We start from the raw sequence: 4,188 nt of genomic DNA, 5'->3' as shown, positions 1-4,188 counted from the left end.
AAAATTAGAATCAACTTGTAGTTTCATTCTTGACTCGTTTAAGCATGTAAACAACTTGCTGCTTCATCATTGGCTAGATTGAAGTTGGAAACAACTTTTAGCTTCATTCCAGACTCGTTTGAAGTTGAAAACAACTTGTAGCTTCATTTTCGGTTGTTTAAAATTAGAATGAACTTGTAGTTTCATTCTTGACTCGTTTAAGCATGTAAACAACTTGTTGCTTCATCATTGGCTAGTTTGAAGTTGGAAACAACTTGTAGCTTCATTCCAGGTTCGTTTGAAGTTGAAAACAACTTGTAGCTTCTTTTTCGGTTGTTTAAAATTAGAATCAAGTTGTAGTTTTATTCTTGACTCGTTTGAGCCCGGAAACAACTTGTTGCTTCATTATTCGCTAGATTGAAGTTGGAAACAACTTGTAGCTTCATTCCAGACTCGTTTGAAGTTGAAAACAAATTGTAGCTTCATTTTCGGTTGTTTAAAATTAGAATCAACTTGTAATTTCATTCTTGACTCGTTTGAGCCCGGAAACAACTTGCTGCTTCATTTTTCGCTAGATTGAAGTTGGAAACAACTTGTAGTTTCATTCTAGACTCATTTGAAGTTGAAAACAAATTGTAGCTTCATTTTCGGTTGTTTAAAATTAGAATCAACTTGTAGTTTCATTCTTGACTCGTTTAAGCATGTAAACAACTTGTTGCTTCATCATTGGCTAGATTGAAGTTGGAAACAACTTTTAGCTTCATTCCAGACTAGTTTGAAGTTGAAAACAAATTGTAGCTTCCTTTTTCGGTTGTTTAAAATTAGAATCAACTTGTAGTTTCATTCTTGACTCGTTTAAGCATGTAAACAACTTGTTGCTTCATCATTGGCTAGATTGAAGTTGGAAACAACTTGTAGCTTCATTCCAGACTCGTTTGAAGTTGAAAACAACTTGTAGCTTCATTTCCGGTTGTTTAAAATTTGAATGAACTTGTAGTTTCATTCTTGACTCGTTTGAGCCCGGAAACAATTTGCTGCTTCATTATTAGCTAGATTGAAGTTGGAAACAACTTGTAGCTTCACTCCAGACTCATTTGAAGTTAAAAACAACTTGTAGCTTCATTTCCGCTTTTTTAAAATTAGTTACAACTTGTAGTTTCATTCTTGACTCGTTTAAGCCTGTAAACAACTTGTTGCTTCATTATCGGTTAGATTGAAGTTGGAAACAAATTGGAGCTTCATTCCAGACTCGTTTGAAGTTTAAAACAACTTGTAGCTTCATTTTCGGTTGTTTAAAATTAGAATCAACTTGTAGTTTCATTCTTGACCCGTTTGAGCCCGGAAACAACTTGTTGCTTCATTATTGGCTAGATTGAAGTTGGAAACAACTTGTAGCTTCATTCCAAACTCGTTTGAATGAAAAGAACTTGTAGCTTCATTTTCGGTTGTTTAAAATTAGAATCAACTTGTAGTTTCATTCTTGACTCGTTTAAGCATGTAAACAACTTGTTGCTTCATTATTGGCTAGATTGAAGTTGCAAACAACTTGTAGCTTCATTCCAGACTCGTTTGAATTTGAAAACAACTTGTAGCTTCATTTTAGGTTGGTTAAATTAGAATCAACTTTTAGTTTAATTCTTGACTCGTTTGAGCCCGGAAACAACTTGTTGCTTCATTATTGGCTAGATTGAAGTTGGAAACAACTTGTAGCTTCATTCCAGACTCGTTTGAATTTGAAAACAACTTGTAGCTTCATTTTAGGTTGGTTAAATTAGAATCAACTTTTAGTTTAATTCTTGACTCGTTTGAGCCCGGAAACAACTTGTTGCTTCATTATTAGCTAGATTGAAGTCGGAAACAACTTGTAGCTTCACTCCAGACTCATTTGAAGTTAAAAACAACTTGTAGCTTCATTTCCTCTTTTTTAAAATTAGTTACAACTTGTAGTTTCATTCTTGACTCGTTTAAGCCTGTAAACAACTTGTTGCTTCATTATCGGTTAGATTGAAGTTGGAAACAAATTGGAGCTTCATTCCAGACTCGTTTGAAGTTTAAAACAACATGTAGCTTCATTTTCGGTTGTTTAAAATTAGAATCAACTTGTAGTTTCATTCTTGACCCGTTTGAGCCCGGAAACAACTTGTTGCTTCATTATTGGCTAGATTGAAGTTGGAAACAACTTGTAGCTTCATTCCAAACTCGTTTGAATGAAAACAACTTGTAGCTTCATTTTCGGTTGTTTAAAATTAGAATCAACTTGTAGTTTCATTCTTGACTCGTTTAAGCATGTAAACAACTTGTTGCTTCATTATTGGCTAGATTGAAGTTGGAAACAACTTGTAGCTTCATTCCAGACTCGTTTGAATTTGAAAACAACTTGTAGCTTCATTTTTGGTGTGTTAAATTAGAATCAACTTTTAGTTTAATTCTTGACTCGTTTGAGCCCGGAAACAACTTGTTGCTTCATTATTGGCTAGTTTGAAGTTGGAAACAACTTGTAGCTTCATTCCAGACTCGTTTGAAGTTGAAAACAACTTGTAGCTTCATTTTCGGTTGTTTAAAATTAGAATCAACTTGTAATTTTATTCTTGACTCGTTTAAGCCTGTAAACAACTTGTTGCTTCATTATTGGCTAGATTGAAGTTGGAAACAACTTGTAGCTTCATTCCAGACTCGTTTGAATTTGAAAACAACTTGTAGCTTCATTTTCGGTTGTTTAAAATTAGAATCAATTTTTAGTTTCATTCTTGACTCGTTGGAGTCCGGAAACAACTTGTTGCTTCATTATTCGCTAGATTGAAGTTGGAAACAACTTGTAGTTTCATTGTAGACTCATTTGAAGTTGAAAACAAATTGTAGCTTCATTTTCGGTTGTTTAAAATTAGAATCAACTTGTAGTTTCATTCTTGACTCGTTTAAGCATGTAAACAACTTGTTGCTTCATCATTGGCTAGTTTGAAGTTGGAAACAACTTGTAGCTTCATTCCAGGTTCGTTTGAAGTTGAAAACAACTTGTAGCTTCATTTTCGGTTGTTTAAAATTAGAATCAACTTGTAGTTTTATTCTTGACTCGTTTGAGCCCGGAAACAACTTGTTGCTTCATTATTCGCTAGATTGAAGTTGGAAACAACTTGTAGCTTCATTCCAGACTCGTTTGAAGTTGAAAACAAATTGTAGCTTCATTTTCGGTGGTTTAAAATTAGAATCAACTTGTAATTTCATTCTTGACTCGTTTGAGCCCGGAAACAACTTGCTGCTTCATTTTTCGCTAGATTGAAGTTGGAAACAACTTGTAGCTTCATTCCAGACTCGTTTGAAGTTGAAAACAACTTGTAGCTTCATTTCCGGTTGTTTAAAATTTGAATGAACTTGTAGTTTCATTCTTGACTCGTTTGAGCCCGGAAACAATTTGCTGCTTCATTATTAGCTAGATTGAAGTTGGAAACAACTTGTAGCTTCACTCCAGACTCATTTGAAGTTAAAAACAACTTGTAGCTTCATTTCCGCTCGTTTAAAATTAGAATCGACTTGTAGTTTCATTCTTGACTCGTTTAAGCCTGTAAACAACTTGTTGCTTCATTATCGGTTAGATTGAAGTTTGAAACAAATTGGAGCTTCATTCAAGACTCGTTTGAAGTTTAAAACAACCTGTAGCTTCATTTTCGGTTGTTTAAAATTAGAATCAACTTGTAGTTTCATTCTTGGCCCGTTTGAGCCCGGAAACAACTTGTTGCTTCATTATTGGCTAGATTGAAGTTGGAAACAACTTGTAGCTTCATTCCAGACTCGTTTGAATGAAAACAACTTGTAGCTTCATTTTCGGTTGTTTAAAATTAGAATCAACTTGTAGTTTCATTCTTGACTCGTTTAAGCATGTAAACAACTTGTTGCTTCATTATTGGCTAGATTGAAGTTGGAAACAACTTGTAGCTTCATTCCAGACTTGTTTGAATTTGAAAACAACTTGTAGCTTCATTTTAGGTTGGTTAAAATTAGAATCAACTTTTAGTTTAATTCTTGACTCGTTTGAGCCCGGAAACAACTTGCTGCTTCATTTTTCGCTAGATTGAAGTTGGAAACAACTTGTAGCTTCATTCTAGACTCATTTGAAGTTGAAAACAAATTGTAGCTTCATTTTCGGTTGTTTAAAATTAGAATCAACTTGTAGTTTCATTCTTGCTCGTTTAAGCATGTAAACAACTTGTTGCT

Source organism: Daucus carota, chromosome 3 (assembly GCF_001625215.2).
Source record: "Daucus carota subsp. sativus chromosome 3, DH1 v3.0, whole genome shotgun sequence".
NCBI lineage: Eukaryota > Viridiplantae > Streptophyta > Magnoliopsida > Apiales > Apiaceae > Daucus > Daucus carota.
Note: the sequence above shows the minus strand (reverse complement) of the source record.